We start from the raw sequence: 25,700 nt of genomic DNA, 5'->3' as shown, positions 1-25,700 counted from the left end.
AAGCACTCTGGGTAAACTCCACTGGGAAATAGCGAGGGAGGACTTATGTGGCTCAAACAGAGACAAACAGACAGTAGGACAGACCAACAGAGAAGAAATCACACTGATGGGGTGGGACTCAATTCCTTTTCTTTTCATTTCACAAGCTAGAATTTAAGACTATTCATTATTAACTTGAGGACCATCAAACCATGCAATGCCTTGTGCCATTGCCTTCATCAGTGGACTGCATAGAACATGAAAACACAGGCATTTCAGAAGAGCTTCACTTATCTCTGAATGACTGAAGGAAAAAGAAGAGTGAATGATTGAATAATGCGATGTTTACTGCCAGAGACTCATCAGTCATACTGTACATGCCTATGCTTAACAACTCTTTAAATTAAAGCACTTAGCAATTAACATTGAATAACCGAGCCAAGAGACAGGTTCAAATGATATGTGACATACTAAAAGAGGCCGTTCATTTAGGTTCAAAGAGATCGTATCCTAAGAAGGAAATAAATAGACAAAGAGCCTGAAAAGTATGTGTGTGTGTGTGTGTGTGTGGGTGTGTGTCCGGACATGTGTCTCTGTTCGTGTGTGTGTCCAATTGTCTCAGGCTTTAAAACATCGATAATGGCTGCAGTATAAAATCTCAAATAATATGTCATACTTGGAGACAACTTTATTAGCTTCTCTCCTGATAACAACACTTACTGACTTGACTTGTCCCCTGTGGAGCATAAAACTGACAACACAGAGGGGAAGGTAATATAATAGACCCACACATACATACTATCTGTCTACAACTAAATCATATCATCCCACTGTCTGTTTAAAGAACACAGATGATCAAACACAGGCCAGATTAAACTCCCACCACCTGTCGCATGTCCCAAATGGCTCCCTATTTTTAAATATAACTAAGCAAGTAAGTTAAGAACAAACTGTTATTTACAATGACCGCTTACCGGGGAACAGTGGGTTAACTGCCTTGTTCAGGTGCAGATTGACAGATTTTGACCTTGTCAGCTTGGGGATTCAATCCAGCAACCTTGCGTTTACTGGCCCAATGCTCTAACCACTAGGCTACCTGCCACCCCTATTCCCTATATACAGCACTGCTTTTGGGCCCATATGGTCCATTATATATAGTGCACTATAGGGAATCAGACGCCATTTGGGATCCACCCCTGCTCCAAGCTGCACTTATTGCAATTAATGAAGAACCCCATTTAAGTGACTTTCTAAAAACAATAGGCACTACTCCTCTAAAGCATATCCTCTGTCTATGCTGCCCTTCTGGAGTACTGCGTGAGCCTCATAAACTATGTGAAACACTTCAATAATAACATTGAATTGAAGCCACTGAATAAAGCGCCAATCCAATAAGTAAATACCGTCAGAGAGAGACAAGGACTCAAAGGAAAAAGGGTGCGTCCTCAGTGCTCCACTTTCTTCCCCAATAGACATGACTGCAATTAATGCCATAGTATAAATCCCTTAGCTTAGAGGGAAAACAGTCAGGATGTGTCCTAAATGGGACACTACTCCTTATGTAGTGCACTACTACTGTACACTATATAGGGGACAGGGTTCCAAATGGGACACACCCTTTTGAGACAAACCCTCAGTCAAAATGGAACACAGTTAAAGTAAGACCATGTGGATCAGGAGGATGTAACAAATCACCATGGGACATTCCTTATTAATTACTGCTGTTGGCGAGGATATTCAATAAAACATTAAAAAAAATGACCATGCATCAAATAGCACACCATTCGATTAGAAGCACATTTCTATAATAAAAAAAGATATGATCATTGAGCTGTTCAACAGAGCTTATGACATCCACAAGACTGAGTGACACCATCGTTTTTCATCAAGGCAAGGTTTGAACGCAATCTTTTCCCCCTATGACAAGTTTTCACTTCACCTGGATGCCAAAGTAGTTGCATCAGGTGTGTAGTTCACTGCACACGCCCACCAAAAGTGAATCAACTTCTGGCAGAGGAAGAGAGAGATAGAGGGAAATGGGGACAAGGAAGAGAAGGAGGATAGAAGAGGAGGATGACACAGAAGAGTGGGCTCCTTTAGTCAATGTGAGAGTGTCCTGGCAGGTTTCTGTTGCAGTGTCTCTGAGGGCTGAGCAGAGACACTAGATCACTGATGTTGGCACCACCACTCAAGCATGCACGTCACACACACGTCACACACACGTCACACGCAGGTTGCAGGCACGCACCCACGTCACACAAGCAGACAAGCGTGGAAGCACGGACGCACAAACACATCCCCACCCCAGCTGCTGTGTCTCAGTGGCTCCCTCCACAGGGTGGGACAGCATGAGACTCACACAGGAATGTGTGTGTGTGTGTGTGTGTGTGTGTGTGTGTGTGTGTGTGTGTGTGTGTGTGTGTGTGTGTGTGTGTGTGTGTGTGTGTGTGTGTGTGTGTGTGTGTGTGTGTGTACTGAGTGTTCAAAACATTAGGAACACCTGCTCTTTCAAAGACATAGACGGACCAAGTGAATCCAGGTGAAAGCTGTGATTCCTTATTTATGTCACTTGATAAATCCACTTCAATCAGTGTAGATGAAGGGGAGGAGACAGGTTAGAGAAGGATTTCTAAGCACTGAGACAATTGAAACAAAAGATTTAAGTGCCTTTGAACGGGGCCTGGTAGTAGGTGCCAGGCGCACCGGTTCGAGTGTGTCAAGAATTGCAAAGCTGGGTATTTCGGCGTATGCTGTCAATGTCTCAATTGAGACCTCACAGGCCCAACACTTGGGGGAAGGAGAGCTAACTGGCACGGAGAACAAATGCAGAGTTTAGACTGCCATACATACATCTACATCAGCCCAGGAGGAGATCCAATGACATACAATGGTTGACTATCTTCTCAGTGGGGTTGGGGAGTATCTTCAGGACACCCTCTCCACCATGCCCACCACAGTAGGTTTGATCTCAACATCAAACCCTGAGATCGCAGCAGGAGAAGCAGGGTTAAATTGGTCCACCTTTCTGTGGAAGACAGACAGAATAAACTACAGCCTTTAGCTATGATGATGTCAATGAATTAACCAGGAACCGCTTTGGCCATTCTGCTCTGTGAACCTGTTCCAGAGGAGAGGATCACATCACTCATTATAATGGAAACTTCATGCTTACAATTTTATTAATATTTTGTATTTTTTTTATGTATGTATTTATTTATTTGTTATTTATTTTCTTTAAATTTGTTAGACTTTTTTTTTCATGCTTACAATACATACTGTACACATGAACTGTGTGAGAGTGATGAAGAAATGTTGTAAGTAATAGGAAAAGAATGGGAGCGAGATAGATAATCAAACAGTAAGAGTGCCCACATCTCTGACTTGGTACTGACGTTTATTACAAAAAAACACAAGGAAGGGGTAACATTAAAATATTAGAACATGAAGGACAAACAATACAGCATCAAGACATTATCAAACATGTATTAGTCTTTCCACAACAGAGCCATCCTTATGTGTGAGGGTGCGTGTGCATGATAGTGATATAAAATATATGTCATAGTTTCCTTTTTCATGATCGTAACCTTGTTAAACCCGAACCCTCCAAGATCCCCCCATAGTTCCCCAATAGCTGTCCCTCAACCATTCGAGACCCCTCCCACAGCCCCCCCCCCCCCCCCCGAAGAAAAAAACAACAACAATGAATTCCATTCCTCACCCCAAGAACCCCCCAATCCAATGCACCAACAACCAAGAGAATGAACTAAAGATTAAAAAGAAAAGGACAGAAGAAAACAGCAAACATCAATGCAAAATATATTTTTTAGACAAATATAACAAATATATTGTTTAAATAAAGGACATCAAGGACAACTAAAATCATAACAGCAATGCCAACTGTATATGTTTGTGTGCATGTCTGGCACTGTTGCATGTATGTGTGTGTTCTTGTATGTGTTTATTTGAATGAGAGTGTGTGTATATGCATGTGTACAAACACCTGCATGGCATCAGCCTCAGGCAAACCCGCATTAGTTGTAAAAACACTGCCACTTAGTGTCATTCAAATGTACTTTTATTATGTTTTATTTTGACTTTTTTCCCCCCTTTATCTTTTGACCATCATTCTCTCTCTCACACAGCAACTCCACTCCCACTTGTCTCCAATTCCCCATCCCAACCCTCAGCTTCCCTCAGCCCATCCCATCTATCTCTGCTGGCCACCCACTTCGTGTTTCTACGCAACACATATCTTTCAACTATGCTATGATGTTTAACGTACAATTTCAATCTATCTAATTGAATAGAATCTTCAAACTGCGTGTTGAAGATAAATACTTTTACTAAAAGTATTAGTATATTAGTAATTGACTGATCTGGTCTCTCCATATCTCCTAACAGTACTATTTCTAGGGTCAATTTTAGATCAGTGCTATGCATTTTCAGCCATTCCTGAATCTGAGACCAGAAACAGGCAATACCAAAATAAATGGTCTATTGATTCTGTATCCTCACAACAAAATCTGCAGAGCTTCAATGACGTCACTATTGTAAATCTTTCAAAAGGACACAAGGCCATTACACAGTTATTTGAATTGCCTGCCTTGCTCTACCTATTTGATATAGATATAGCACCTCTCAAAGGAGGCAGAGAAAAAAGCTTAACAGCGTAAGACCTACAAAATCTGTCTGTCTGAGTCTTTAACACCCACCTGTTTTACATCTTGTTTACTCCTCTCACAGCAGAAACAGAAGCAGACTCTGTCATTGTCCAAAGCTTAATGAGGCAAAGTCAAAGAGCGGGCTGCCACCATCACCACTGCTTTATAAACTGCTGAGGGTAGCCGGGTGGCTGGGCTCTATGCCAGCAGAAGCACAGCAGGGCGCATCATTGTGTGTGTGTGTGTGTGGGGAATCAGAAACTACTATGCATTCCCATGGGAATTATACATGTAATGACTGTAATGACTGACTGTTACAGTGGAGTAACCTGGCTTACTGCCTTGACACAGTGTGGTAACCTGGTTTACTGCCTTGACACAGTGTGGTAACCTGGCTTACTGCCTTGACGCAGCGTGTTAACCTGGTTTACTGCCTTGACACAGTGGGGTAACCTGACTTACTGCCTTGACACAGTGTGGTAACCTGGTTTACAGCCTTGACACAGTGTGTTAACCTGGTTTACTGCCTTGACATAGTGTGGTAACCTGGCTTACTGCCTTGACACAGTGTGGTAACCTGGCTTACTGCCTTGATACAGTGTGGTAACCTGGTTTACTGCCTTGACACAGTGTGTTAACCTGGCTTACTGCCTTGATACAGTGTGGTAACCTGACTTACTGCCTTGATACAGTGTGTTAACCTGACTTACTGCCTTGATACAGTGTGGTAACCTGGCTTCAGCCCCACAGTAACTGTCATCTAAACCTCTTCTATGTCTCTCTTTCCCAGAGGACATCATAACTCACTTACAACACGTTGCTGAAATGAGAGAGCAGTGCAGCTGAAAAAGACATACACCGGTGTTGAAATAGTGTAATTACAAGTCCTACCTTTGTCCATCTGCTACCTACCCATCAAACTATCAATCTCTCTATCATTGCACCATCCATCATCCATCCATCCCCCAACACACACACTACATACGCTCACACACACACATATGCATATTGATGCCACACACACAAACACACTCACACATTGACACACTTTCACATACGCTGCTGTTACTGTTTATTATATATCCTGATTACCTAGTCACTATTACCCCTACTCACACGTACATACTGTATTACCTCAATTACCTCAACTACCTCCTAGCTCTGCACATTGACTCGGTGCTCCTTGTGTATCGCCTCGTTATTGTTTTTATTGTGTTACTATTTCCTTTTTTATTTAGCACATATTTGTCTTACTTTTTAACTCTGCGTTGTTGGGAATGGGCTCGGAAGTAAGCATTTCCCTGTTCAGTCTACACCTGTTGTATTCGGCTCATGTGACCAATACGATTTGATTTGATTTGATTTACAACATGAACAGACCCCTAGAACATCCCAACAAGTTATCACGGTTCGACATGGTTTGACTTCAGTAGTCAACATTTGTTTGGGGGATGGGGGGGGCGTCAAATTTTGACGGTTAGGGTTTAGGCATTCATTCTGAATGGTTATGGTAAGGGTTAAGGTTTGGAATAGGGTTAAAACAAAATAACAAATCAACGAGTGCCTAGCGCGGGATTGAACACACGACCCTCAGGCAGGACTTTCGCCACATTGAGCTGAGCAGATAGACAAGATGTCAGTCATCATGCAGTCTTCAAGGCCATGCTAGACACACACACACACACACACACACACACACACACACACACACACACACACACACACACACACACACACACACACACACACACACACACACACACGTACATACACACATGCTAGACAGACAGGGACAGACTAGATACATGCATGGGCTGATGCTGGGCTGGTGTGTTAACTAAACACACACAGGGGAGCACTGATGTCTGTCTGAACAAACTCAGATGTCTTGTCTGTTCTTATACCAACATGCCCATCAAAGATTCAGGCAAAGGGTTTGAAAATAAGACATAAATGAATTTGTTTTGGCACACATTCAGTATATCACAAAAGTGAGTACACCCCTCACTTTTTTGTAAATATTTGAGTATATCTTTTCATGTGACAACACTGAAGAAATGACACTTTGCTACAATGTAAAGTAGTGAGTGTACAGCTTGTATAACAGTGTAAATTTGCTGTCCCCTCAAAGTAATTCAACACACAGCCATTAATGTCTAAACACACCTCCAAGACGACCACTGCCTTGCTAAAGAAGCTGAGGGTAAAGGTGATGGACTGGCCAAGCATGTCTCCAGACCTAAACCCTATTGAGCATCTGTGGGGCATCTTCAAACGGAAGGTGGAGGAGTGCAAGGTCTCTAACATCCACCAGCTCCGTGATGTCGTCATGGAGGAGTGGAAGAGGACTCCAGAGGCAACCTGTGAAGCTCTGGTGAACTCCATGCCCAAGAGGGTTAAGGCAGTGCTGGAAAATGATGGTGGCCACACAAAATATTGACACTTTGGGCCCAATTTAGACATTTTCACTTAGGGGTGTACTCACTTTTGTTGCCAGCGGTTTAGACATTAATGGATGTGTGTTGAGTTATTTTTAGGGGACAGCAAATGTACACTGTTATACAAGCTGTACACTCACTACTTTACATTGTAGCAAAGTGTCATTTCTTCAGTGTTGTCACATGAAAAGATAAAGATCCACCCAGGTCTGTCCAGGAGGCAATTTCTGCTGCAATGTTTTTGACAAGTTTGCAAACTTGTCAAATACCGGCCAGCATGTCCCCCTCATCTAGCCCAACCCACCTCCACTTGTCCTCTCTCTGCTCCCCTTAAATTAAACCTCTAACACTGTAAACACCCTCCACTTGGGAAGCCTTCAATGGGGCCCTTGTCCAAGCCAAGGCATTGGACTCAGTTGTGAGGAGGGGAGGCCTGGCAGCAGACATATTTACTTTGAGACATAAAACATTTAGCCCAGCCTGACTTACACTCTGTTGGGAGGGAGTGTTGTGCTTCCCTTCCAGGGTCAGGCAGGTCTGTCTGTCTGTCTGTCTGTCTGTCTGTCTGTCTGTCTGTCTGTCTGTCTGTCTGTCTGTCTGTCTGTCTGTCTGTCTGTCGCTCGCCACCCCAGTCTCCCCCAGTCTCCTCCAGTCTCCCCCAGTCTGCCCCAGTCTCCCCCAGTCTGCTCCAGGCCACAGGGGAGGAGGGGAGAGAAGCCAGGTGTGAAGGTCATCCAAAGATGGAGGCCTTTCTCCTATGACCATGATACTTAACCAAACACATACACACACACCAGCCCAACAGGTGCTCTTTTCTCCAGGGATAAAGGAGAAGGAGCAGTGGAGGGGAGGATGAGGGAGAGAAATATAGAGGAAACTTTCCCAAAGTAAAGGCCCTCAAAGGGATTTAAATGTTCCTGGAATCCCAGCCTGGTTGGCCACAGTCAGAACATGAAAGGAAAGCAGGTCCCACTATCACCGCTTTGAGGTTTCCCTTCACATTAACATGGAGCTGAGGTCAGGCTAATCCATATGTTACAGTTTTTCTCAGTCGCTTTGGTGCATTTCTTAGATCAAAAGTGCAATTCTTGATACTACTTGTACAAATTCCAAATCATCTAGTCACTTGTGCACATCATTAAAGCAATGTCTTATTCCTTTGAACAAATTGCAGTTGATAATGTACAAGTGTCAGCTTTTTTCCACATTATCAATTGCTCATGTCATGTTGATCAAAATATAGTAAATGGTTCTCTGTTGAATAGTCTTTCCCCTCAAAACATCTAGGCATTAGTTCCTTGCATAAGCCATTACATGCAAAATTGTTGAACTATTTGTCATAAACTGTCAAGTATAGTTTTATACATTTCTATTAGACCTTTTGTACAAAAACGTGAATTGATGAATTGTGCAGGTGAAATTGACCCTCACTCATGAAGGAATGTAAAGTGTTAGTTCAACCAACAATCAACCAGTTGTCTAAATTGCTCAAAGGTGCATCTCATGAAGAATCAATTGGCAAGCATATATAGACAGACCACAACACAGAGTTGCAATTTTCCAATAATGGATGGACCAGGAAACGAACAGGGTCAACGGCCAAGAGGAGGAAGAAGAGGAGCAAGGATGCGTGGTGGAAGGCAAAACAGAGGAAGAGGCAGAAGAGGACATAGACGCATATCTGATGACATAAGGGCCACTATTGTAGACCATGTTGTCAATCATGGCCTTACAATGGCTGAGGCGGGTCGAAGGGTGCAGCCGAATATTGGGAGATCAATCGTGTCCTCAATTGTTCAAACGTTTCGAAGAGAGAACAGGTATGTCCACCAATGTACAGTGCACTGTTACTGTATATAAGCAGTATACTGTATACTTCCTACAATGCTTCATATTACAGTAGTCCACTTGTATTTCACAGCATACAGAAATATACTCTATACAGATACATACTGGACCTTACATACCTGTATGCTTTACAGTAAAATGTGTGTTCGCATAGTTTTTGTCTACGTGAAAGTGTGCAATTTTTTTCTCACATAGGACTGCAAGATTACCTCAAACCGGTGGCAGAGGACGCCTTTTCACACCTCAACAGGAGGAGGCTATTTGCACCATGGTCCGAGCAAACAATGCCATGAGATTCAGGGAAATACAAAGGACCATTATAGAAGGAGGCCTTTGAAAACATCCATACGGTTAGCATCTCAACTATCGACAGGGTGCTACATAGAAACCAGATGAGTATGAAACAGCTGTACCGTGTACCATTCCAAAGGAATGAGGACAGAGTTAAAGAGCTACGGTACCAATATGTACAGGTAAAACATATATCTATGTAACTACTTTACAGTAACATTTTATAGTTTCCATTGCTGTGGAAGGAACATGTGTAACGGATGTGAAACGGCTAGCTTAGTTAGCGGTGTGCGCTAAATAGCGTTTCAATCGGTGACGTCACTTTCTCTGAGACCTTGAAGTAGTAGTTCCCCTTGCTCTGCAAGGGCCGCGGCTTTTGTGGAGCGATGGGTAACGATGCTACTGTTACACATGCAATATATGTACATTTTATGTCACTCTTCCTTACCAAAACAAATTCAACTGTGTGTTCTGGGATATAGCGTATAATGGAGTTGGAATCAAGTGAACCCTCTCACAACTTTGTATACGTGGATGAGGCTGGCTTCAACCTGACCGAATGCAGAAGGCGGGGTCGGAATATCATCTGTCACAGCTACTGTGGATTTGCCAGGCCAACGGGGAGGAAATATCACCATGTGTGCTGCTATTTCGGAGCATGGTGTCTTAACCCATAGGGCCATACAACACCCAGCATCTACTCAACTTTTTAGAGACTCTCTACAGGGCTCTCATCCCTGATGATGAGAGGGGTCAGTTTAGAGAGGATTTGCCAAAGTATGTGGTCCTTTGTGATAATGTGAGTTTCCATCGATCAAACATCATAAGGCAATGGTTTGTGACCCACCCGAGGATGCTCATAGAATTCCTCCCACCTTATTCACCATTCCTTAACCCAATTGAGGAGTTATTTTCAGCATGGAGGTGGAAGGTGTACGATCGTCAGCCACACACACAGATGACCCTGCTGGCTGCAATGGATGCAGCATGTGAGGACATCACAGTAGACGCCTGCAGAGGATGGACAAGGCATTCCAAAAGATTCTTTCCACGCATTGGAAGGGAAAATATCCGGTGTGATGTGGATGAGAGTATGTGGGCCGACAGACAGGAACTTCTGGATGTGTAGAGACAGCACAACAGTGCTGCGGGCAAAGTTGTGCCTTAGGGGTGGTTTCCTGTGTTTCCTGTGTTTCTTTCTTTTCTCTTGTGCCCCAGTCTCTTTCAATCAATAACCCACATACAGTAATATGTAAATAGTACTGTTGAAATTGATATATGCCATAGAAGTGCAGCCTTGTGCATTTTTAATACAGTAACTGTCATCCAAACTGTAGCCTAAGTTTACATCAGGTAATACTGTCAAAGTACACAGTTACATTGACAATATGCCTAAACATTTTGATGTTCGGGAACAATGACTCAATGACTTATCATTCTGATGACACTGACATGATCATTGGCATGAATATTTACTTTTGAGAGATATACTAAGGATTTTTAGTGACTGACTAGCTTTAGAAACATATCTATTGTATATTTCAGTTTGTACAAATTGTTCTGAGAAATGCACTTATTATTTTGCACATGTTAAGGATGATGTGAAAAATGCACCAAAGCGACTGAGAAAAACTGTAAAAGGATTAGCTATAGGAGATGTATAGGGGATCCTGGTTAATGGTTTCTCCCATTAATATTATGGTTGTGTCCCAAATGGCACCTATATAGTTCACTACTTTTGACAAGGGCCCATAGGAAATAGGGTGCCATTTGGGAAAGGCTATGATTATGGAAAGGCACGTACAGTACGAACACTGACATTATTCCAACACCTCGGAGCTAAATATCCCAGGTAGATATTGACAGTACTGTGCAGTGTTCCTGGAATCATATGAGGAAACAGTGACTGGAAACAGGGGTTGGTCCTTATCTGTGTCATGCAGGCGTCTTGCCTGCAGTCTTTTATCAGAGTCGTTTGCCTCATTAATGGGTTGCACGCTAACCATGGCACCATGCCGTACTGCACCACATCTCAGAGTTGACTGGCCCTCGTGTCATCTGAAAACGCTAACACCTCTTTGATGTCTCGGGATGGAAAAATGAAAAGAGGGGAGAGGATGGGGCTGGGTGGGTATCGTAATCAACGACATGGCTAGGAGGAAATAATGGGAAAGGTTTGTCCAAGACACCACAGAGATGAATATTTCTTTCCAGTATTGTACAGATTCAGGGTGGCTCGAAATTGGCCATAAACAAGTGGGTTGTAGCTATGAGAAAGATAATTTATCAAGTTGGTTATAAACAAAGTGTTTGGTTACTAAACTTTGAGTCCCACTGTAGGAAGTAGTGGAGGCTATAGAAACATGACTAGGATGGCATTGTATTTCTTGCGGCCTGGTTCTAACTGGACACACACACATACACACACACCCTGGACATTAATCACTGTCAACCCTCTCCTCTGTCTAAATATGTCTGGGAGGAACATCAGTGCCCCCGCACAAAACTACTGATTGCCATAGAAACAAGCGCCAAACTGACGCAAAACAAGCCAGTGACAATGAGAGAAGTGATTTGGTTTAGCTCACAAAGTATTTCTGCATTTAAAGGCGCAATATGCAGAAATTGCTCTGCCATTTCCTGGTTACCAAAATTCGAATAGTTCCTTTCAATTACCAAATATATTTTATTTTAATCTTATTTTAATTTTATTTTAATTTTAATCTGTTTAAAGCTGATAAACTAAACTTAATGGGAAGCATAGAAATCGCGCACATAAAACATATCCACTGCTTCCTATACTTGCTTACAATGAGAATGACAGATCTATAACTCACATTTCTATGTGAATTTGGTCAGGTCGTTCAAAAAGTTACATATTGCAGCTTTAATTTATAAAAGCTGCAAGGACAAATATTAATATACATGACACTTTATGCTGCCTTTCATAGTGTTTACCTCTTGAGAAAACATTCAGAGCCTCTTGTGTGCTGTTCTTTAGCCTGGATGAGACCATGCCTCCCAGAACTGTATGGTTTGAGGCTGAGGACTTAAGACACCTCTCAACCATACAAACCATGAAACACATTCGGCCCCCATTTTAAGAACGCAAAAAAGCAAGGCTAGCATCGAAACAGCTTTCAGAATGCCTTGTGGTGCTGAGTCAGTGCTGTTGTATTGGAAGTGATCTTATCTGGTTTGACAATAGCTCTGTCTGTGTTTTTCCGGCTGTCGAAATGTCACCCATTGTGTCTGACCACTGAACTGTCACTGTACCCACATTGCATCCGCTCACCATAACCAGAGTGCTGCTTGGTATCCAGCTACTCAGAGCCCTGGTAAGAGACCCTTTTTGGGAGTGTGGAGGATAACTTGGGGTTTTGGCATCAGACTAATGGATTCCTCTCAACTGCCAAACAAAAGGTCATTTAGAGACAAGAGAATTATTCCCCTGAACGCCTGGCTGCTGAGTGCAGTTGGTTCTACTGTATCAGGTCCAAATGTCACCATATACCCTTTATAGTGCACTACTTTTGACCTGGGCCCATAGTGCTCTGGTCAAAAGTCGGGCACTATATAGGGAATAGGGTGCAATTTGGGACACATACTATATCCAGTGGTGTAAAGTACTTAAGTAAAAATACTTTAATGTACTACTTAAGTCATTTTTTGGGCTATCTGTACTTTACTATTCTATTTATATTTTTGACTACTTTTACTCCACTACATTCCTAAAGAAAATTATGTACTTTTTACTCCATATATTTTCATTGACACCCAGAAGTACTGGTTACATGTCAAATGCTTAGCAGGAGAGGAAAATGGTCCAATTCACACACTTATTGTCACATTCTGACCTTAGTTCTTTTATTTAGGTCTTTGTTTTAGTATGGTCAGGGGGTGAGTTGGGTGGGTTGTCTATGTTCGTTTTTCTATGTTGGTTTTTGAGTTTGGCCTGGTATGGTTCTCAATCAGAGGCAGGTGTCGTTAGTTGTCTCTGATTGAGAATCATACTTAGGTAGCCTTTTTCCACCTGTGTTTCGTGGGTGTTTATTTTCTGTTCTGTGTTTTGTTGCACCGGTCAGGACTGTTCGTTTGTCATGTATTGTTTTTGTTTCAGTATTAATTCTTTATTAAATTACAATGAATACTTACCACGCTGCACCTTGGTCCTCTCTTTCTCCCGACAACAATTGTTATACTTATTAAGAGAATATCCCTGGTCATCCCTACTGCCTCTGATCTGGCAGACTCACTAAACACCAATGCGTCATTTGTAAATTATGTCTGAGTGTTGGAGCGTGCCCCTGGGTATTGGTCAATTAAAATATCAAGAAAATTGTGCTGTCTGGTTTTCTTAATATAAGGAATGTGAAATGATTTATACTTTTACTTTTGATACTTAAGTATATTTGAAATATATATACATTTTGAAATTATATTTACTTTTCTTAAGTATTTTTAAAACCAAATACTTTTAGACTTTTACTCAAGTAGTATTTTACTAGGCGAATTTCACTTTTACTTGAGTCATTCTCTATTAAGGTATCTTGACTTTAACTTGAGTATGACCATTCAATACTTTTTCCACCACTGCCTGTATCTGTATCAGGCCAGTGTAGTAGGGCTATTCCAGCCTTCTAACCTTAGCCTCATCAAATCAAATGTTATTTGTCACATGCTTCATAAACAACAGATGTAGAGTAATGCTTCGATCCCACCGACAGCTTCATTGCGATTTGGTACACCAGAAGTGCATTAATTTCCAATGGAACGCTGCATTTGCCTTGCATTTTTATTTATTTATTAACCTTTATTTAACTAGGCAAGTCAGTTAAGATCAAATTATTGTTTACAATGATGGCCTACTCCGGCCAAACCCTAACCCGAACAACACTGGGCAATTGTGCGCTGCCCTATGGAACTCCCAATCACGGCCAGTTGTGAAACAGCCTGGAAGGATGGGACCCAAACACAGCATCCCCTAGGGACCTTGTCCATCCATCCAAGTTTCAGAACTGTGTGGGTTTATCCCAACAATACAGTAACTGTCAATCAATCCCAGGGTGTTACATTTGTCCATGGTTTTAATAACAAACTTTGATTCTCCCATCACATTTAGCTTTGCAATATTATTAGGCCCACACTGTGACTCTCAGCCAGTGTAATTACCTTCTTAAGCCTAGGCGTCCCGCTAGACAACTTCCGGGGAAACTGGAGGGAGCCAATTCAAATAAATAATCATACAAATGTGGGATATTAAACATGTAGGTACATATAAAAGTGTCTTATATCGGTTGAAAGCTTAAATTCTTGTTAATCTAACTGCACTGTCTGATTTACAGTAGCTATTACAGTGAAAACATGCCATGCGATTGTTAGAGGACGGCGCCCCACGTCAAAATATTTTTCTACCGACACAGGTTTGATAAATTCTCAAATAGCGATTAAATATTCACTTACGTTTTGAAAATCTACCTCTGATTTCTCATCCAAAGGGTCCCAGCTATAACATGTTGTGTTGTTTTGTTAGATAAAATCCTTCTTTATATCCCCAAAAGTCAGTTTAGTTGGCGCCATTGATTTGAGTAATCCACTCGTTCAACATGAGAAAGGATTCCGAAATTCTACCCGTAAACTTTGTTTCAACAAGTCAAAATAAGTTTCTATATACCCATCATATACCCTAAAATGTAATCAAACTATAATATTTCTTACGGAAAGAAGTATGTTCAATATGAAACCGATTTTAGCAGGTGCCCTGTCTTCATGGCGAATTTCCACGACTGTGTCCTACTAAAACTGTTCATTCTTATTCATTTTTGAATTTACAAGCCTGATACCTTGGACATCTACTGCTGACACCCTGTGGAAGCCATAGGAATTGCATCCAGGGAGCAAATTTTCCTTATGACCTTATACTTGCCATTGTAAGAGGATGATCTCTCAAAAAAATGAAAATTACGTATGGTTTGTCTTTGGATTTTCTCCTACCATATCTATTGTGTTACATTCTCCTACATTATTTTTAAATTTCTACAAACTTCAAAATGTTTTCTTTCCAATGGTACCAATTATATGCATATCCTGGCTTCAGGGCCTGAGCAACAGGCAGTTTACTTTGGACACGTCATTCAGGCGGAAATGGAAAAAAAGGGGGCCTAGCCCTAAGAAGTTTTAAGACCCTCTATTTCAAGGGTAGGTAACTAGATTCAGCTGGTGGCCAATTATGGGGGGCCAGAACATAATAATTTGTACACTGCAAATGACAGCAATTAAGGACAGGAAGATGGTAGACAGTTACAACTAGTTTTAATTTTATTTTCAAGCACAGGTGAATGGCTTTGTACAGTGGCGGGAACCCATTCATAAAAAGGGTCTGAATGCGCCTTCACTTCCTTTACTCCCAGGATGAGGCCTACATCAAGTTACTGTAAGTACACATCTCAATTTCTGAAATTCAACCGCGGTTAGAGAACAGGTATTCACATACAGAGAACAGAATTAGGATTCTTAACAATATTAGGTGATCAGTGTAATAATGGCCAAGAGATCGCTAAAATGTGTTGTTTTTTGCTTCTGTGCCAGCTTGCTGTGTGTCTGCCCCGAGCAACAAACACTTTGCGCATACAGCTGCACATTACACACACCGGTGCTCAATAAACAATTAAATAGCACCTTTGTATCTGTGATGACTTATACTAGATGGTGACGAAGTGAGAACCGTCACACTTGTGATCAGATTACCTACATAAAAAAAATATTTTAAGCTGAATTAATGGTGACTTTACAGTCTTTTTTTTAATACCAAAATCACTTGCGGGCTGACCTCTGCTCTATTTGAACGTGCTGATGAGATATGGCGAAATAGACATGAGAACATGAAGAGAGCCGGGAGGGAAAAAGAGAAAAGGCTGGATGCTTAGGGTGAATCCCAAATGGCACCCTATTACCTGTATAGTGCACTATTTTCACCAGTGTTACTATAATCAACTGTTAATTACAGTATTACAGTATTTCGGGTCCTGGTCAAAAGTCTGCACTATATAGGGAATAGGGAGCCATGTAGGAGACACCCTTACTGTTGATTATCTGATTGTGTTGAAGAGTTACTGACCAGGGGGAGAGGATGTCACCAATGGCTCTGGCAGCTCTCTAGCCATGCCACACACACAAACACACATGCACAAACACACTAAAACACACACACACACTGTTAAAGCCACTGGCTGTTCTCTAGTCATGCTGAGGACCACATGACTGTCAGTCTCTAACACCAATGAGACCATTATACAGTATGTCCCACTCGAGACAGCTAATCAAAGACAGTTCATGGGCAAATTTGTTTGGTTCACTTTACAACCCCTCTGTGTTATTGGACTGGGAAGAGGAAGAGGCCAAAACACAGGTGACTGTAAATTAAAATAAAAAATGATAGAAAATGTTAATATTCAACAGTGCTACAAAAATATAAAAAGTGAAAAGCCAGACGTGATAGTCCTGGGGTCTGCTAGCTAGACTGCGTTGATGTATGCTAGAGGCGTCTTCCTATATGAACCATGCCCTACAGTACGCCTACAGCTATTTCCTCTCGGAGCAAAGCCTTAGGCAAGAATAGAGACTTCTCTCCCCTCAGGTAAGTCTAAAAAGGAAGGGAAAGGTTTTGTATTGTGTGACAGTGCATTTCCACTTTCACAAAAGACCTGTTCCTACGGGACATTGACCCTGGGCAAAAGGCCACAAGACCAAAGACTCATAGAGGCTATGGTGAGGGGAGACAGCCTCAGAGGCCTACACACACACACACACACACACACACACACACACACACACACACACACACACACACACACACACACACACACACACACACACACACACACACACACACACACACACACACACACACACACACACACACACACACACACACACACACACACACTCACTCACACACTCACTCACACAACACACACAGTCAGAGAGCTCCTCCTTGAACACAGGGGTATTAAATCACTGGAGCAGGGATAATGTTCCCACCATCACCACAAAGCCTCTAACACCCATCTCCTAACACAGTCCTCCGGGTCGCCTGTTCCTCTCAAAGAGACCCCTTTCCTAAAGCTTTGGGGGGGGGGGGGGTTCACCATTTCACTATCACGCATCCACGGCATCAATGGGAATAGTGTTCCTCCCCCCACAATGGCCAAATCAACTGTGGGAGCGTTTTCTGCCTCTCCCCCTTTCTTTCTCCTCCTCATTGAGGCCTTGTAGGGCTGAACAGGCACATGCCTTCACGTTGCTTCATGTACAACTACAGCTAGACTTCTTTTGACAACAAGGGGGTGCGACAATGGTCAGAAATGTAAAAACAAAAGCTGAGCGCATTCATAGTCTCTTGTCCAACAACAAAAGCATATCAACAATACATAATTTATGTGGTTATTTGAGGTTAGGGTGAGATACATACACTATAGTGCCCCTTCAGGACCATAACAAACATACATGTGTGCAAGTAACAATGATTATAACAAGGTAATTTCAGGGCAGAACAATCCCTTCATAAACTGTTGACCATACTGTCAATCAACTGAATTTCAGCACTTAAAGAGATATTTTTTTTAACTCCCGGACTTTAAATGGCCATTGTCTTCTCTTTCTTCTCCAATCTGTCTGTTTACGACAATAAGGAGGGGAGGATGAGGAAAACAATAACAACAAGGACAACATCGATAAGACTCTGCAGACAAATTGAGCCTGTTCGCTCGCATCAAGCATTAATTAAGGGTTGCACACAGTACGCGGCCCGGAGGCAGAGCGGCCATATCGGATTTCACAGGCTGGTGAAACTGGCTAGAGCAGTGAACCGCAGAGACCAGGTTACACACGGAGGATCTGTCTCAAATGGCACCCTATCCATAGGGTTCTGGCCAAAGTGCACTACAGCGAATAGAGTGCCATTTAGGACGCACACAGACAGACACTGAAGACCATGCCAAATACACAGCATTCAAACACAATGACCACCATGGGTCCTGAGAGATTGAATGGGTCCAGTCAGAGTCCAGAGACACTTCATATAATAATTCATTCACATTCTATCCTTGTATTCTCTCTGTGTGAGCAACCTCTCCACCCAGAGAGAAGCCCCACGTAGGCTCTCCCTTTTCTCACTAGTCTAGATTGTCTGGTGATAAAGCTTTAAAAATTACTTTTCATCCGTTCAACACTCTACCCTCACTTCCTTATTGCCTTAAGGCCTAAGAAAAGTCCCTGTATTTTGCTGGCAACGAGACAATAAAAAATAGTCAAACTATCCCAGAACCAGCCTTAATTTTTCCTGCTTAATGGCAAGTGAAATAATGAATCAAACAAGCAACAGGTCCCAGTTATCACTCTGCTAAATAGGCACTTTCCATTTTGTTATATTTCCCCCTCACATGAGAAATCTAGGGCCCTGACCAGCTGTCCACAAGGGCACCAGTATTTTTACTGTCAACCAGCAGCAGGTGAAATACAGTGGGGTCCGAAGTTATTAACACCCTTGATAAAGATGAGCAATAATGACTGTATAAAAGAAATGATTAACATACTGAGCTATATTGTATGGAAAAAAAATTGAAATTATATTTTATACTAATACATTTGCTCAGAGAAATATATTTTGTTTAACGGGTAATATATATTTTTCCTCTCAACAACATAGTGGTCAAAATAAGTGACACACCTGTTTTGAATACCTTTCAATACCTCACCTTGTGAGAATAACGGAAATTAGCCTTTTTCTACAATGTAGATCCTTCCCCACATTGGGTAGGATCTTAAGGCTTGCACACATCACACCGAATGTGGATCTAGTGTATTTTAGGTACCACCCTCAGTACACCTGAATCACGACATTTTCATGCAATTCTACATCGATGCTCACTCAGTTCTCAAATTATGGCCGGCACACTGTTCAAAGGTGCTAAGTACTCTCAGCCAGCAAAAGCTATTGGTGTGTCTGAGCCCCTACATCATTCCTCCATACAGAATCCTTCCACATCCTTGATATCCTCCCTCTGTACTTATGGACTGCCCTCTTCAATTCAAACCACAGGTTTTAAGTCCGGAGACTAAGATGGCCATTGCAAAATGTTGATTTTGTGGTCAATTAACCATTTCTTTGTGGATTTTGATGTGTGGTTGGGGTTATTGTCTTGCTGGAATATACACTTGCGGCCAAGCTTCAGCCTTCTGGCAGAGACAACCACGTTTTGGGCAAAAATGTCGGTACTGGGTAAAGTTCATGATGCTGTTGACCTTAACAAATGCCCCAGGCCAGGGGAAGCAAAATAGCCCCATAGCATCAAAGGTATTTTACAGTAGATATGGGGTTCTTTTCTGCTCCTGCATTCTCATTTCGACGCCAAACCCACCACTGGTGTGCATGGCAAAAGAGCTCTATTTACATGTCATCCTGACCAAAGCACCGGTTCCAATCCAAGTGCCAATACCATTTAGCAAACTGCCGGTGTTTACAATTGTTGGATGACATGAAAATAGAGCTCTTTGGTCACACAGAGATGGATTTGAGGCAGAGCCAAGAGTTTAGGGAGTTGGTGACAGTCTAACCTGTCCTCCTTACACCAAACAAGCCCCATGACAGTCCCATCAGGGAGGAAACCTATCATCAGCACCAGTGAACAAACAAACAACTGAAGGATCTCCAGATAGATGGAATGGCAAAGAAGGGCCTTCACAAGTCATTGTGTCTCAAGCTATTATTCCAATGTATTTACACAGTGGATGGCGATGGAAGGACTTGACTGTGTTTGACATTTGTGTTCAGAATATTAAACATTTGATAGTAAAGAACAGGTGTCTGCAAAGCCACAAAACAAGGTGGGTAGCACACACACACACACACACACACGCACTGACACACACACACCTGTAGATCTAGCACCAATACCACCAAACACATCAGAGAGAGGTTTTCTCTGAAAAGGCACGTGGGTAGCTACGTAGTTGGGTTTTTTCTGCTCACCACTAACCCAATTACCAAATGAATAAAACTGAACCCCACTTTTAAAGGATAGATCACTCTCCCTCTCCCTCCAACGGCCCACAGCACTGAACAAAGCTCAACAGGAAAAACCAAACTCCCCAGACTGGAAGGAGAAGGAGGTACGACAGAGCCAGACAGCCTTACAGCAGTTCTGTTGGCATCGTTACCAAGTCAAAGTATGGCATTGGCAAGTTGCTTTGAAAGTAGTGGCATACTTCACTCACAATTCCACCATTGTAAAAGCGTGGATTATGTAAACAACTTCTCTGTGCCAAGCGACAGATCAATAGGTGAGGTGCTGTATAGCTAGCTATATGTTTATTATTGTCAAGAGGCATTCCTGACAGAATAACTCAGGGGCATTCTAATGATGAATCTGTCTCTATTGTGGCAGGAGTCCCCTTGAATACTAAGGGTTGGCTATTCAATATGCTTTGAGAGAAATAACACTGGTATAGCATTTCATTATTATGTAGACCTTATGAAAAACGTAGTTCAATCAACATATCATTTATTTCTGGGCCCAAAAAAGGTGTCTTTTTTAAAATCATATTCTCACATCAACATTAGCTGGCAGCTGCACATAAACTAAAGTGATTGTGTGCAATTGAAATGGAGCTAAACCTCTGCATGCGCCTTATCTCTCCCCTATAGTACACAACACCAGATCCACTGTATCTTCAGAGTCTTCGTTATCTCCTCTGGCTCTGACACGCACGCTCTCCTCTAGCATCCAGCAGTCAGGACTATATTGAGCATGGCCTGCGTCTGAAATAGGGCTCTGGTCAAAAGTAGTGCACTAACAGGAAATAGGGTGCCATTTCGGACGTATTCATGGTCTCCCATTTTTCCATTCAGGTACTGATATCTAACTGCAGCCGGCAGGTCGGTCAGATCAAGTTCCTCGGTCTGTCTGCATTAAACTTTTATCTCAGTTGTCCCCTCTCAATTGATGCGCCGACTGCCGACGTCAGAAATAATTCATATGGCTTAAATATGCACTATTAAAACTTTGATGAGCGCCAAGGACTCATTCCACCCATCCGACATATTAATGAATAGAAATAATTTATGCTGATATCAGATGGCTTTTGACATTGCCATCCCCCCATATAATAGATATGTGGACACCATGGTTACATAGACCACCACTATAGTCGTCTGTCCACAAGGCTTGGTGTGTGTTTGTCTCAGAGAGACCCTTTGCTCAGTTAACCCACCAACCAAGAACTGTCAAGGGCCCTCATAAGTTCATTAAAGATGAAAACCTGTTTTACATTTGAAAGGACGGACTAAGACAGTACTTGAATTAACGTCCATCTGAGTAGGGGTTTGTGTGAATAGTAATAGAATGGGCAGGGCATTTGTTCAAGGCATGGTGCTGTAAAGACGTCAGTGAACTGCTGAACAAGGGCTCTGGTCCAAAGTAGTACACTATAAAGGAAATAGGGTGCAGTCTGGGATGCACACCAGATGAGCATATTTGTTTGCTCGGGGCAAACTGGAGACTGAAAACATTACCCTGGTCTCATTACAGGTGTCTGATGGAAAACAGTGTATACATCCAGGTTTGAATAAGAATTAGATAGAATCAAATCAGAAATAAGCAATGTGTTATTATGTGCAACGCTGTGTGACTGTGAGAGAAGCTGTCAGCAGAGCAGTATGCTTCACGTTAGTTCACTGATACCGTGATTGTTTCCCAATGCTATTGTGAATGGCTGGAAAATCCCTTTGCATTGTTACTGATACACTGTCTATACAAAAGCCAATTAATGCCAGATAAAGGGAGGATTGTGTAAGTTAGAAACAAATTCTCAACTTTCATGGTGCTTGATATAGGCTATAATGGAAATATTATAGGGAAGTGAGTATCCAAGAGTTGAATATAAACACGAAAAGTAATAAGGAAGTGACAGCAATAAGCAGCGACTTTGAAAATAGTTTACTACCAAGCGCATTTAAAGTACTGTGCGTAAACGCGATGCGTAAAATGTTTTTGGTGTGTGTCCACAAATTGTGGAAAAACAAACCAAATTTACGCACATCTCCAAACAGTCTATCAAGAGCTTTGATGCATAGTGGTACGCACTGAATTAACCAATTGGTTGCTATGGGCCTACTGAAAAAATGGTATCTAATTACAATTAACCTATTTTTATGACAGACTTCTGAGTATAAACAAACGGACTAAAGATAAACGAACCAACGGCTCACGGGCTGAACTAATACATTTGACATGCAGATAGCTTAGTGAACAACATTCAACAGCATAGCCGCAATTCGTTAATTAACAGGAACAGATGTGTCTGCAGAGGTTCCATAGACAAACGATTCCGAAAATAAACGATAAACCTCGGATTTCGAGACAGATAGCCTCACTGTCCTCACTCTGTAGCCCAACAAAACAACATTTTTCCCGACAGTATTTCAGGGCAATTCAAGCCCAACAAATAAGAGGAGATTTCATATTTAGATAAAGTATTCAAAAATATGAAAGTATACGAAAATATGTCAGCAATGCAGGTGTACATGCTTTCGGCCACATTTGCTTCCACACTCTCTCTCCCTCTCACCTGCCTGTGGTTCTACAGCTGTGCAGCTTTGCAGAACACTGCCCTCTATCGCGCTCTAAAAATGCAACATTCTCAAATGGATTCAATAGCAATTTTAAACGGAGCCTTGAACTTGAAAAGCAATCAATTTGTGTTTTAGCCTAGTCGTCATTATTTACATTTTCTCTGTTTGGATGTGTTGTAATACCTGAAGTAATTATATGTTATTCTATGCAATGTGGCCGCAGGGTGAACATGGCTTGCAGAATAGAAGTGTTTGAGATGCGTAAAGGGGAGAAAGACTTCACCTACCATAAGAATCAATGCTAAATTCAGAAATGTGACATTTACTGCATTCGTTTATAGTTTTTAATTTCTACAAACTAATAATGAATCAACTTCACATCAAGGAGGAATAAGGGAATAAGGGAAGGCAACTCGCGGTTTTTGGGAATATAATGTTCTCTGTGCGCAACGACCTACCTTCGCTCTTTTTGTGGGTGCAAAATCCGCAAGCTGTAAAACTGATATTTAACAGGTATCAGCGGGATGCCAGTAATACATCTGCAATATTATTATACATCCACTATCAACTTGGCACCCATGCCGTTGCGCAAGACTAAAGAAAAAGGACAACCGGTGCAAGGTCTATTCTCCAAGCTGCATGAGTCATTTCAATGGTATTTTATGACACTACTTTTTTCATTTATTTGAGAAAAACAGACATTTCTAATCACAGGACAAAAGAGATAACGAAAGAAAGAGAAAAGCGAATGTGGAGAGTCTACTCTCTGGACCTCTGCATCTTTCTAACCTTACCCCACGGGTCCTGATTACGGACAGCACAACACAATTAAGTTTACAACAGTGGAAATGTGGCGGTAGGTTCCTGCAGCCCAAAAATGCCTCTGATCCTCGGCTGGACGTGAGTAGAAAGTAAAGCTCGAGCGGTATAAAAGACCCGCTAACTGCTCTGAATTAACATAAGATATTATGGAACAAACTACGACGCCAACAGTGCCCTCTATTCAAGGTATGATTACATTGACAAGATAGGAGGCACACAGAAATACTGTTATGTGTAAGTAACAGGATTTGTTAACTGAAACTTCTAATTCATCGCATGATAAATGATTTGGATGTAAAATGTGGAAACGGTGCTCAATATAAGCTATTCTATCAATACCGTGACAAAAAAAGTGTTTTATTCCTTATCTATAACTAGCACCATTTTGGAAAATGATAATCATTCCAGAATACAATGTTTATTGGAAAGTTAGGCTATTTGTTTATTTATTTTTAAAAGTTCAATTTAAATCGAATTACTATTGTGCCATCGCAAATATTCCAATATGACAAAGAGCCATGCAATTCAACAGTCCAATAGATACATGAAAGTGTATTCTTACCTTTGATGTTTTTTCTAACTCGTTCTAAATGTCACGCAAAGCACGAGGGCTCTCCTTGATTCTTCAGGCTCAACAGAAGTCTATCTCCCTCCTCTCTCCAATGTCTCGATCAAAACGACCTGCAGCTGGTTACTGCGCTCTCTCTGCGAGTTGGAAGCTACTACAAGGACCATCGCAACTCTAACCGAGAGGGGTGCACAAGAGAGAATTTGCTATAAAAAAAAATGACAAGCGCATATACATACTTGGAGTATGGAGTAAAGGTTTGTGATGACCTCCCTGTGTTTCATATTAAAGACACTTCACTAACGTGATTTGTTTAATTATTATCTGGTGATGTGCAATAAATGTTATTTTACTCACAAAAACACCCCTCATTGTTCATGGTCTCCCCGGATGCTGATCTTCTATGTGAGGTTGGTACCAATATAAAGCCTGAATATTGTTGTTTTTTAAGGGAACCCATGTCAACCTGCTTACAATGACTTTATATCTGAATCTACGGAAGTTCAAGATAATTTTCACAAAAAAAAAAAAAAAAACATTAAATTATCTCTGATGGCAGTTGATTTCAGTTTTGAAGTTTGAATGGTTTAGTTCAGTCACAGTGGTCTGACTGTAGTGGCAATTCCTGATTTCCCGGGACTAGCACAGGTTGAGAGCAGTAGCCTACATGATGCGCCCACATCGAGCTGCCTTTCCAGACTTGGATCGTTGCCTGAGTTATGCTCCCATTTATTTTCAGATAAATAACATAGACCTGGAGCAACTTTGCATTTAAATAGATTATGGTGTAAGGAGAGGTGCACTAGAGGTTAAGAGTGTTGGGTCAGTAACCGAAAGGTTGCTGATTCAAATCCCCGAGATGACTAGGTGAAAATCTGTCGCCGTTCCCTTGAGCAAGGCACTTAAACCTAATTGCTCTTGATAAAAGCATCTGGGGGCTCCTGAATGGTGCAGCGGTGTAAGGCACTAACTACATTTTAGTGCTAGAGGTGTCACTACAGACCCTGGTTCAATTCCAGGCTGCATCACAACAGCCGTGATTGGGAGTACCATAGGGCGTGCACAACTAGTCCAGTGTCTTTTGGGTTAGGGTTTGCCTGAGGTAAGCTGTCATCGTAAATAAGAATTTGTTCTTTAACTGACTTGCTTATTTAAATAAAGATTAAATCTGCTAAATGACCGGCATAAGTCATGGTAGAATTGCAGGAAATTAGCTTTAAAATTGCCCAAAAAAGTATCCATCCCATGGCAGAATTTGTAGAATCACATGAAATTAGTTTCAAATCTGCTAAATGTTTAGAATTGGGGAAAATGTGATTTAAAAATGTCTCTACAACCCATAGCAAAATGTGAAGAATTTCAGGACATTAACTTTAAAAGCTGGGGTGGGGTCAACCAAATATCGTTGAGAGCTCTCAAATTCTAGAAGCGCTTAAATGTCTGTGGCGAGGCCAGGGCCTATC

The 25,700-nt window shown here is 41.7% G+C and overlaps 1 protein-coding gene across 2 annotated transcripts in view; it reads right to left on the bottom strand.

The window, feature by feature from the left end:
- The window catches only part of LOC139400870 (sema domain, seven thrombospondin repeats (type 1 and type 1-like), transmembrane domain (TM) and short cytoplasmic domain, (semaphorin) 5Ba), a 185,106-nt gene extending 160,761 nt beyond the window's left edge, over nt 1-24,345 (bottom strand). The window contains exon 1 of one of the 2 annotated variants that reach the window (XM_071145456.1): nt 24,232-24,345. The gene's annotated coding sequence lies outside the window, so the exon portion shown is untranslated. The remainder of the gene's footprint in view (nt 1-24,231) is intronic. The other variant, XM_071145457.1, reaches the window with a different exon arrangement.
- Nucleotides 24,346-25,700: the final 1,355 nt, after the last annotated feature.

Source organism: Oncorhynchus clarkii, chromosome 3 (assembly GCF_045791955.1).
Source record: "Oncorhynchus clarkii lewisi isolate Uvic-CL-2024 chromosome 3, UVic_Ocla_1.0, whole genome shotgun sequence".
Taxonomy (NCBI): domain Eukaryota; kingdom Metazoa; phylum Chordata; class Actinopteri; order Salmoniformes; family Salmonidae; genus Oncorhynchus; species Oncorhynchus clarkii.
The sequence above is the reverse complement of the archived record's forward strand: the minus strand, read 5'-3'. Positions and strand labels throughout refer to the sequence as shown.